Consider the following 13366-nt stretch of genomic DNA (forward strand, 5'->3'; position numbering starts at 1 on the left):
AGGTATCGGGTATCGACTTTCCTGAATTGCTAGGATGAGAGTACCCTATCGCATTATCTCAATGGTAAGAGAGGGGAGATAAACTCTTAAGTCCAAATCCTAAACCCTTTAGCCAATCGTCCTAATTGATAATTAGGACAAGTATCTGAGTTAAGTACCCTTTGAATGCATCAAATGATGTAATTTCGCGATTATAACTCTTTTGTTTGATTTAGTATGTGTTTTTCTATGATGGGTTTTCGTATGTTGCTTTATGAGTCCTTGAGGTGTTTTCTATTAATTAAGTCTAATTAAAAAGATTAATTAATGATTTAATTTAATGGAGAATTAATATGATATCTTTAAATATTTAATTAATTGAGAATTTAATTAAATAAAAAGAATTGAATTTGGAGATTAAAGTTTAAGGATAAATTTAGAACATGATAATATTTATTTAATTTAATAATAATATATTTAGAGTTAATTTTTAAATAAATGCTAAATATTATTGTTATTTAAATTAATTAAATATTTTATCAATTAAGTTTCTAAAATAAATTAAAAGTTGAAAGATATTAAAGTTTTTAGATCGCATGATGTGAGCTTGAGTTTAAATATGAGAAATTAATTAAAAGATAAAATAATAGAAAATAATAATGTTATTTTAATTTCATAAAGTGCACATGAGATTAAAGTAATTAATTAATTTAAAATAGAAGTCAAGTGGAATATTAAATAAATTTATTTAATAATTCAACTTAATGTGCATTAAAAAGATAAAGCAAATAATTAATAAAAAGTTAATTTTGAGTTAACTCGGTTGAGCAAAGAGTCCTCTCGGGTGAACGCACAATTAGTGCCCCGATTTGAGGAGAAAACACCTTATCACAACTTTGGGGTTCATTTTTATTAAAAATAAATTAAAAAAAGACGAATTTGGATCGTGAATGTTGGGGAGATAGGAATTTAGAGACGAATTTGGATCGTGAATGTTGGGGAGACAGGAATTTAGAGATGAATTTGGGAGCAAATTTTGGAAAGGGAAATTTTGGGAATGATTGTTACAAAGAAGTTCTTGGATAGAAGTAAATTCTCTCGCAAATCTTCTGGGTGTTGCAATTTTAGCATTAGAACCAGGTAGGTTCTTATGTTTTGAATCGCATAGTTAATTACGCTATTTAAATAATTCTGTCTTCTTCGTGCCTGTGGATTGTATATCTGAATTCTCTGCGATGAAAGTTTATATATTTCAATATTGTGAATTATTAATTGTTGGTCGATAATTTTTGTATACGTGAAGAATAGTAGAATTATTGGAAAATCCTCGTTTATAGAATAAAGAAAATTAGGATTCAATTTGAGAAGGGTTCAAATTTAAAATTAAAATTTTAAAAAAAAAAAAAATTGGATGGTTGATAATGTTTCTCCATCAGATTATAGAGGAGATCAATTTAAATATAATAATAAACAAAAATAAATAAATAGATTTATATTAAAGAAAATGTTTGATAATTTTAAAATAATTATAAAATTTTATAAACTAAATAAATTATATATATACATTTTTAAACAAAATTATATTATGGTAGAAGCGAATTTAATATAAGTTAAAAGTTAAAAATTAAAATTAAAAAAAATAAAATGATGATAATTAAAATATATATATATATATATATATATATATATATATATATATATATATATATATATATATATATATATATATATACATATATGTATATACATATATACATATACATATATACATATATATATACATATATGTATATACATATATACATATATGTATATACATATATGTATATATGTATATGTATATATGTATATACATATATGTATATATATATGTATATATATATATATATGTTATATGTATATATATATATACATATACATATATATATATACATATATATATATATGTATATATATACATATATGTATATATATACATATATATATATGTATATATATACATATATATCTATATATATGTATATATATATATATATGTATATATATATATATGTAGATGTATATATATATACATATATATATATATGTATATATATATATATATATATAACTATGGGGGGGTCGTTGACCCACACCCCAAACGAACTACCGACCACGCCTGTTGCAGTATGTACTGCTGCGGCAACAGTACCCTACGCAGCATATGGATGCCATAGGATAGCGATTTAAAATCGCTAAGTTTATTTGTTTAAAACTTTTAAATGCCATCCCCAAAAACAATCAATTTCGATTGTGATTTAAATTGCAATTTAGTTTTTTTTTAAAATAAGTTTTAAATCAAATTTAATTTATGTTATTAGTATTTTTACTATTTAACTTTTCTAATATTTTATAATTTGTTACAATAATAATAATTGTAATATATTTTAATAAAATATTGATTAATTTAATTAAATATGATTTAAATAATATTTAATTAAGAATAGAAGTTATTATTATAGAGAATTTAATTATTGATTTTAATAAGATCGTAATTATTCTATTTACATTATTAATGGTTATTTTTATAACTTAATAGAATAAAAGATTATTCTCAAAAATCATTTTGTTAGAAAATTGACTTTTAATCTAAAGGTAACCTTATATATATATATATACATATATATATATACATATACATATATATATATATATATATATACATATACATATATATATATACATATACATATATATATATACATATATATATATATACATATACATATATATATATACATATACATATATATATATATATATGTATATATATATATATGTATATATGTATATATATATATATATGTATATGTATATATATGTATATGTATATATATATATATATATATATGTGTGTGTGTGTGTGTGTGTGTGTGGGTCAAATTAATTATCGAGTAAATTATAAGGGTAATACTGAGAACCTTATACACTTAAAACGATCATTGAAGTGCAAATTGAAAATCTTATATTCAACTTAACCATGTGATTTAAAACAAGCCAAGACATGTATTTGCATCTTGTTTCTTATGATGTCTATGTTCGGGATTTCGGGTTGATCTAGCTTTGACCGGTTTAGGATGTTACCAGAGGCTCAAGGGTGTATGCGATTGTGATGTTATGGTGATTTGTTCTCGATCTTTATACCCGACCTTGGTAATGTGATGGAGTGCTCTATGATATGGATGTTTTTATTGGTTGTTATTGCTTCCCAATTTCCTTGTGAGAAGCTGATGGTGTATGTATTTGAGTTACCTGACTTAACCCTTTTTGAGTCATCGATCAGTTGTACTTGGGTTGCTTTCCAGTCGCCTTGATGGGACTAAAGTGTTATTGCTATGCTCTTGATGATGTCATGTTGTGACATGTGTGACTTGACCATTTTGGAGTCTTCGATCAGTATTGTGATTTACTATTGGGATACTTTTTGGTTGCTTGTTGGAGAACCATTAGATATTGCGATTTATCATTGATGCCTTTAGTTGCTGATAGAGAATTGTTGTGATTATATGATTATTATTTGATGCTTATCAGTTGCTCATGAAGAACTGATGTAACTATTGTGGTTTATCTTTTGATGCTTTCCAGTCACTTGTATAGGACTGAGGTGATCTTGTGTTTTGTGTTTTCATGAGCCTAGGGTAGGTTATCTATGTGTAGTGTCGAGAAGTGGCTTGCAATGAGGGACGGGAGACCCGAAGTGGCTCTGGGCATGACTCATTGTAAGTTGTTTGTTTTAATAAGTGAATACATCTCACCTAAATACTAACTTAAATGAACCTAATAAGATAATTGTATGTTCTCTCCCATGCCTTGAGTGCTAGTACAGACTAGGATGGGGTAGAGAGAACGCTTGGTTATGACCTTGCATTCCGTAGTATGCCTCGTCAGTACAAGAGGATACTAGTGGCCGCAGGATCACAGGGGACCTGAGATTCCTAAGGGATTGCTCGAGTAACTTCCGACGTGACTTTTGCGATGACACTTTCCTGCTTGCATAGTAGGTTTCCTACGTGTCTTTGTGGTGCCTCTGGGTTTAGATGTCGATCTTTTTAGGAACCCTTGAGTTAGCATACTTATAGGATTTCCTGGACTTAGAAAGTATTTATGATTATAGGTTTTGTTATCTTGTTTGGGACTTGAGACTATCTCCTCAGTGCGGTGGGAGTGGACCATTTAGGTTCCACGCGGCCGGGTGGTAGTGCTTTTTACTCTTATCATTGAGATCCATCTGTGGTCACCGTGACTGGAGTTTTCTTGGTTGGCATTTACCTTCATTCTGTTCATGGATGTTTTATCATTATGGATGTATTGATGTATCATGTATGGTGGATGATTTCATTTATTTTACTGTACTTTGTATCATGGATTTGAGGATGATGTAACTTTATCTTTACATATGTATATAATTTTAAGCCTTTCATACCCTGTGACATGTACAGTGGATGATTGAGCATTCCAAATTAATTTGCCAAGAGGCATTCGGAACAAATGTATATTATGAACATTGGACTTTCTGATTATTCTTTCATATGTATGTGGTAGTTATTAGACTTAGAATTAATTAAATTTAAATGTGACTCAACGTCTTGGGACCCTTAAGGAATGTAACTTGTGATGTATGTTTGTTGATGATTACATGTTATTGCTTCCGCTACTATGTGTTTGATGTGTATGTTATACTTTCTTACTTTAAAAAAAAAAATGTTTAGCAAACTTAGTGAAACCTTAGGTTAATTCTTTTGGATCCCTTGGCGGGGTGTTACACAGTTTTAATTTTAGTTAATTGTTTTCTTAAGAGTGACTTTCCTATATCGATAAACATTGTCAATCGATAATTGTCTAAGAGATTTATAGTTGATGTTGATTAGATACTTTCAATTAATCTAAACTCGAATACATTTACATTATCATTTAAATAATGGTTTCATATTGTTGTAAGTTAATAAAATAACATATCCTATGATCGATATCAATCTTATAACAAAAGCTTCAATATCTTAACAATGTAATCGTACTCATGTTTATAATCTTAAGACATAATGGAGAGAACCTTTACTAAAACTTCTATCACAATCATTTCAAAATTAGAGCATGTTTAGTTATTAATCATTATTCAAAAAAAAAAATTGTGTTTTTGCCCTCGTAGTTTGGGCATGACACACGCTTAAGTTTGACTAGATGTAGATAAAGCCTAGCAGCAACAACCAAGTGGTTGTATTGTAAAATCTTGTTGTCAAGTTGATAATCAACAAAGTGTATTCCATGTTAGACTATTTTTTCTTGCTTCAAATATGTTCCCTCTATCACAATAGAACTTGCACTACAAATTTATATATATATATATATGTATGTATGTATGTATGTATGTATGTATGTATGTATGTATGTATGTATGTATAATACCTATGGGGAACAACATTCTGTCACTTTCTTCAAGATCATATAACTTTGTCCTCTCTGTAATACATCGTAGTAAATAATAACTGACACCTTCATGATTTCCAGGCTTAGCAATCACTGCAAAGACATCTCCTACATAACAAGTATACATACATGTGTATAGTATATATAAGACAGTTCAAATTGATAATTAAATAACAAGTTGAGATTAATTTTTATGATACTTACCCACTTGTACCAATCTAGAGATATGATTATAATCATTACAAATCAATGGAATATCACCAAAATTCTCATCATCTTTATCAAATGTATCGGTAACATCAAGTGGTACCAAAATCTATGCACCTGTATATCCATGTGTTTGATTGATACATTCTTGATAGTCTTAATCAATGCAACTATCACAAAAACATGAGTATTCTCTTGTCTTTAATGTCCAATTGCAATTATCTGTACTCATGATTGAATGTAAGGAATGTGTCCTTTCTATCCTTTTGCAACCATGCTTATTTTTTCTATTAACACTTGAAAGTTCATTAAATTGAAAATATGGACAAATTAAATTTAAACCTCAACAAATTGAAAGATAAAACTTAACAATAATATTTTATAACTTAATTTCATAAAATTTAAATAGATGTACACATCCATACCTATTATCTCCCAAAAGACTCTATATAGTATCTATTGACTCGTTGTTGATGATGTCCCCACCTCGTTTGATGCAAAATGTGTCTTACACCATTCAACAACATCATGTGCATCATTTACATGAAGTTCTAGATAATTCATTTGATACTTTCGTAGAGCATGTTTGATGCAAGCTCCAGCACCATCATGTTCACCTTTTCCATGCCCACTCTTGAAGAAATTCCATATGTGTTTTATATTCTCATTGTAATGATATCTATATAATGCATAAAATGATCTAGATGATTTGAACTGTACGACATCCATCAAACCAAACATAATGTTTATCCACATTTATATCGCTTTCTTTCAAATAAGAAAAGAACATATTGAAGCAATGTTCTACATAGTGAATGTCATGTTCTTTATCATCACTTATATAAAAATGATATTCCTTTTTAATTACTTGTGCTTGAACTATACTCTGAACACCATCCAAATCTAACTGTGCATATCTATAACAAACATGTACCATAATAGTGACTTACTTAGAAAAGAAATAATATGATCAAATTTCTTTTTGATGAACAAATGAATAGTTCTCAACAAAATCACCAACTAATACAATCATTCCAAGTGGGAAATTATCTCTCAAATTTTGAAACTGTTGTGCTTGTCACTTTGCAAAAAATGTGTAATGAATATAAGGTTGAATCAAATTCTTAAATATGTCCATAAATGTTAGAATAGGTAACTCTTCTTCAACATATTCCAACCTTTTTGTCTCTTTCCCCAACTTTGTTTCATTTTTCACATACTTGTAACTTTTGCAATTCAAATTTTTGTTACATCAATATTTTCAATTTTCAAAGGAAATAAAGCCAATTCACCACATGTTTCTCATAATCTTTTGATGCAATTTATTTGACCAGCTGGATCATCTATTTTTTCACACAAAATGGATGATATAAACTCACTTCTCCTACTAGGAGGAACAGCATGAAAACCATATGTGTCTTCTACAAACTCTTGAAGTACTTGATAGTGGAGATCAAACTCAATATGATGATAACAATAAGATGTTTCAAACACTTTGCTTGATCTCACAAAGTATGGCTTCAATTTTTTAAACAACATTTTCCCAACTTTTACATTAGGATGTTCACTACAAAATGACACATATAACTCATGTTGTGTTGTGTCTGACCAATGTTTTGTATGATGTTCATATTGACCAGATGCAATCCTATGCCTAATAACATCTCTACTATTTGATGAAGGATGAGTGTTATCAATCCAAAATGATATAACTAAATTTTTTAATAACTCTTCAATCCTATCAAAATGAGGTGCTCTACACATGATTGCCCAATTGCCCTCCATAGTAATATCATCCACAATTAATCTTCTCTTAACATATTCTCTCATTGTTTTTCTACTAAAACCCATTTCAGATGAAACTAAAGATATTTGTCTATTTTGGGTTATATTCTTATTTACAACAAACATCAACATCACTTTTCTTGCCACGGACTTATCTTTAGTTCAAGAGTGTTTTCCTATGTTTCTCAAACCTTGTTTAACATTTTCAATCACATCAGTTTGCATGTTAGAAAATCTTCTCTTCTTTAATGTTGTGTCTACACCTAAGAATTTCAATGCCTCTTGCAACTTCTTTTGTGTAAGCAAAAGTGAAGGAAACTAAGCTTGTTCAAGTGTTTCAATGTTATCAAATTTAGTCATAATTTATCTTATCTTCTTATTCATTGACCTTTTCTTAGACAAACTTAAGGGTTGAACAGTAGCTACAAGTCTTCTCAATTTATGCACATCCGTTTTAAATAAATGATCTAAATTTTTATGAGAAATACCATTCTTTATAGATTGGCCAATATTTAGGAGCTCATCCATACCAATTCGTACACCTGATCCTGACCCTTCTCTGACTTATGTTACTAAAATTTCTATAGGGAGTGATCTTGAGCCTTCTCCAACATTCATTGTTTAAGATTCTACAGGGAGAGATTCTGATCGTTCTTTGACTTTTTTTATTTGAACCTTTGTAGGGAGTGATCTGGAAACTTCTTCAACAGTCATTGTTTTAGATTCCATAGAGAGTGTTCCTAACCTTTCTCCCATATGCACTTCTTCTACTTTTGTTGAGCCTTCTTCAACATTTCCTTCACCTTGTTGATTGTCTACAACAAATTTATAAATAAATCAAATTAGATAAAAAAAATAAGCTTGAAACATAATTAAATTTAAGACCATAAAAAAATTAATATATATAATTACATACCTTGTTTAATTTGATGATAACATGCAATAGTCTTCTGAAGATTTCTTTGTTCTGCTTCATCAAATCTCTTCCTTGCATATTTATTTTGCCTTCCTTTTTTGTTTCACATTATAAAATCATTATTAAAAAAAAAATTACCCCTTGCCTGAAGATAAATTCATGCAATAACTATATTAAAATGTCGCAGTACGGCTTCATTATTTTAAAATTGATCTATCTATAGGTGATGTTTGCACAAACATAACTAGTTTGATATGTTTGGGCGAACATGTTTAATTGAATTTTTTGCTATCAAAAAACTTAAGGGTGTGTGTTCGTGCAAACACACGTTCACAGCGAACCCATTATGTATGTTTGCATTGAATAGTATGTTCATAGCGAACATGTCAAATTACAAATTTTTTACCCTCTTTTCTAAAAATAAATAAAATTGGCTCTTTTGACACCCAAAATTGAGAATGATTGATCTCCTACTATTAAATAAAAAATACCAATTTGTGCTGCTCGAAGCAAGCTTTCCAATGACTATAATTGTAATACATATTATATTCATTAAGACTTTCAAATATGAGTTTAACTCATTATAGGTTCATTATCAATTGAACATCAACTAACTTCAACACTTAAATTAGGTCAAAAAAATTTTGAAAAATATCTAGGAAAAAGGTTATTGAGATAGCTTCTATTCAAAAAAATAGATTTATGATAAATTGAGTTCAAGTCATCTGTGTCAAAACGAATGTATGTCTAAACTATAATTGGTGTCAATTCAAAACTTCATAATCTATACAATATTCAACCAAATTGAATCAAACCAAATGCATCCTCTAGATAATGATGTTACAAATCCAACGCCAAAAGAATTACCTCATTATCTTTTCTATGAAAAAAATTGTGTGTCAAACGGACTATCACTCTTTAAAAATATTGAATTTTAATATGTACCACTTTTCAGAGGAGAAGAAAAAATTGACATGAATTTTTTTTTTAAATTAAAAAATATGGTTACAAAGTACGAAAAAAGTACTAGAAATCACTAGCTTATGTCATCTTGAAATTATTCATAGTTTTAGAGATATAGTCACTCGAACATGAGGTTTATTTTCAAAATATTGATTTTAGTGTCAAAATTGGTCAAAAAGTAGAACCCATTATTGTGGGATCACCTCCCAACTACAACAATTATTCTTGAACATTCATTTTTCTCTAGATCAATCAAAGTACAAGGAATAGTATGACCTGTACAAAGACATAAGGTGCCTACTTTCACACATTTTTCTACTACAAGGGAAACTTTTGAAACTTTCCAATTTTTATCATTAAAAGTAACTATATAACCCTCATCACCAAGTTGTCTTGCTAAAATTGAATTCCTACTCAGTCTTAGAACATGTCTTACCTCATGCGGTAGTCAATGATTCCCATTGTGCAACCTAATCTTAACTTTTCCCTTTACAACAATCTAACAGGGTTCATTATCCCTCAAATAAACAAGCCAAAAATCCCCTTGGGCATAATCAATAAAAAAACTTGTATGGGTGTAGCATGAAATGAAGCCCTAGAATCTAAAATCCAAGAATCGTCAATGCTTTCTAAATAAAGAAGCAAAGCATCCTCTTTGGATTCATTACTTACCACATTTTTCTCCTTATTCCCTTCTACTTTATCTCCTTCATTGTTCTTTCAAGTCTAGCAATCTTTCTATATAAAATTGATGAAAGATCAACCCCACAACTCTCAAGAATCACCTACATGCAAACACGGGTCATAGAAAGAGAGAAGAAAAAGCTATGGAGGCTAGAATTATCAGATCCATAGATGAGACATTCTTGATGAGAAGAAAGAGAGATTGCTATTATCAAAAGTAAATCAATCGATAATTACATAGAGAAATCATTCTTATAAAGAAGATCAAACCCTAAAAAGGTCTAACTTGTGTTGAATAATAATAATTAATAAAATAATTAATTATTATATGTCTAAAGTTTAGCTTAAGAAAACTAGAGTTGATTAGGAAATATCTAATTACTCTAACACCCTCCTTAAGATAAAATTAGGGAGTAGCTAGAAACCTAGAAACTACTATTGAAAGTAGAATTGGGTCTCAGCAATAAGACCTAATGAGGTACCCAAGCACAACCAAATCTCTACAAAGAGGAGAAATGGAGAAAACCACATGGGAAAAACTCTATTCCAAAAAGAGCTGGAAAGAATGCTAAAAAGAACTAGTGAAGGACTGAAGAAGCCTCAAACTAGGAAATATCCTAGAAGATAGAAATAAAAGATGATCATGAAGAACACCACTAAAGCATGAAGCTACAAACACTACCAAACTATTGATCTAAAGAACCTCCATTGTATAGAACATAACCAGGTAGAGAAGACTAAGTCTAAAGAGCTTATCAATGGAAGATGGAAGCTATCTTGATGGCCTTCAAAAATAGGAATGAAAGAATGTCTATATCATAAATGATCCATCTCACTGAAATGCATAAATATCCAGCTACTGCAATCACCTAGCATATAGGATCAAATAATGAATACATAGCTCACTCCATCGAACTAAGAAAGCAATAGAACTAACATAAACCCCCTAATGCGAAGAAAGGTGAGGTGGCAAACAACTAGAAAAGTAGGCCAAAAGAACTACATGTCAAGGAACTGCAATCAAGATGCACAAAAGAATACATATGTGTGTACTGAGATGATCAATCCCAAACATGTCATGAGGCTAATGTCTCAGAATGGAAACTCACTGGACAAACAAAGATGGCAAATAGAGACAAAACATCAACCCCCCAATGGAACTTTAATCATGAGTAGCGCATGTATAATAAGACACAAGATATGGTGAATCTCAAGAATACAATAATCTACATGAGTGTCCTTAGATGAAACTCCTCAAATTAGAAGACAAAATAAGACAAAACAACTAAAACAAAAATACACACGAAATATGACACTTTATCTTAGTATGTTTGCAAGAATGCATCATCTGAAGCAACGTATTTAATCCTCGAACCTAAAATAACCAAGATATCCACCAAAATGGAAAAATGAAAAAGACTAAATTCAATATTCTTGGAGTAAAATCTAGAAAAATATTTGACATCACTAAAAATATTCCAAAAAGACTTTTCCAACAATATAAAGAATTCCTAGATCAGAGATTAGATGCTCAAGATATGTCTCCTAGAATGCAAAATTGTACCTTTGAATTTCATAGAAAAAATAGCCACAAAAATGCACCAAAACTAAAAATAACTTGTACCACTAGAATGGGCTCAAAACCATCTTTTCGGTGATATCTTGTTTGTGAAAAATAGAGTCTAGATTAGCAGGTTATGGCCACAAAATCACATGTAGGTCAAAAAAGCGTTGGAAGGAAAAAAAAATTTAAAATAGTGCCTTGAGATCTGTGCCAAAATGCCTCAAAAAGAATGTTAGTTTTGTACAAAACTATCTCAATTTACGAACCAAATTTTTTGATTTGAGTGCAAAAAATCTTGATTTGCAAGCTAAAAATCTTGATTTGTGTGTCAAAATTTTTTATTTGTGCGCAAAAAATCTCGATTTGCATCTCAAAAAAATATTGATTTGTAAACCAAAAAAAATTGATATGCATGCCAAAAACCCCTATTTAAGTGCCATAAATATTGATTTGCATGCTAAAAAATCTTAATTTTCGAGTCAAAAATCTTGATTTACGTGTCAAAAATCAAAAATTCGTTGGTTCAAGAAACATGCCCAATCTGGAAGTGATATTATTTTGCCTCAAAATCCAACTATATCCAAATTTGAGAAATTTTATATGAAAATAGAATTTTTTAGGTGCTCTAAGCTAAACAATGTCAAAATGCACCAAAAATCAATGACCCTAAATTCAATATAGAAATCCTCCAAAAAATGAAACCCTTTGAAAGAAAAAACAAAAATTTGAAAGCCAAGCTAAATCTCTCATAAATAGAAGAAGAGCATGAAGATTTGGAGCTCTAATACCATGTTGAAGCTTATGAAAGATCAACCCCATAGCTCTCAAGAATCACCTACATGCAAACACTTGTTACGGAAAGAGATAAGCAAAAGCTATGGAGACTGGAATTCCAAAATCCACAGATGAGACATTCTTGATGAGAAAAAAGAGAGATTGCTATCATTAAAAGTGAATCAATCAATAATTAAAAAGAGAGATCATCCCTATAAAGGAGATCGAAACCCTAAAAGGTCTAACCTAGGTTGCATAATAATAATTAATAAAAGAATTAATTATTATATACCTAAAGTTTAGATTAAGAAAACTAGAGTTAATTAAGAAATATCTAATTACTCTAACACTTTCATCTTATGCCCTGGTTTCCCACAATACCAACAATCTCTTGGTCCTCTTGATTGATACCTCTATCCCTTTGACCTCTTGATTTCCCATGATTTCTAGAATTGTCTCCTCCCTCAGTCATTTTGCCTCTACTTTGTGTGTTCAAAGAACTTCCTAATGTAGATCCACCTAAGATTTTCCTACAAGTTTCCTCACTCAAAATAACACAAATCACATGATCAAATTTTAGGTTATTAGATTGAGAAATAGAATTGCTCACAGGCATTACCAAACCATTTCATCTTTCAGGAAAAGAACACAAAATCAAGGGAGAACTAATTTTCTCATTAAAATTGACATTCACAGAAGATAACTGATTAGTAACAATATTAAACTCATTTAAATGATTTTCAACAGATCCACTTTCTATCATCTTCATATCAAATAAGTTCTTTGTGAGAAATACCTTGTTTGAAGCGGAGGGTTTTTCATACAACTATGTTAGGGTTTGGATCAACTCTTTCATCGTCTTCACTTTTGTAATGTTAAATGTCACCAATGGTGCCAGGCATAATCGAATGCTTCTAAGTGTCTTTTTATCTAAAATCTCATAGTCCTCTTCTGTTATAGTTCCTTGTTTCTTGGTTTTTTCTTCCAATGGCTTCCATAGATTATTATGATAAAGATAGACCTCCATTTTC

This window comes from Cupressus sempervirens, chromosome 5, assembly GCF_028749045.1.
Source record: "Cupressus sempervirens isolate cs-2001-9-10 chromosome 5, ASM2874904v1, whole genome shotgun sequence".
NCBI lineage: Eukaryota > Viridiplantae > Streptophyta > Pinopsida > Cupressales > Cupressaceae > Cupressus > Cupressus sempervirens.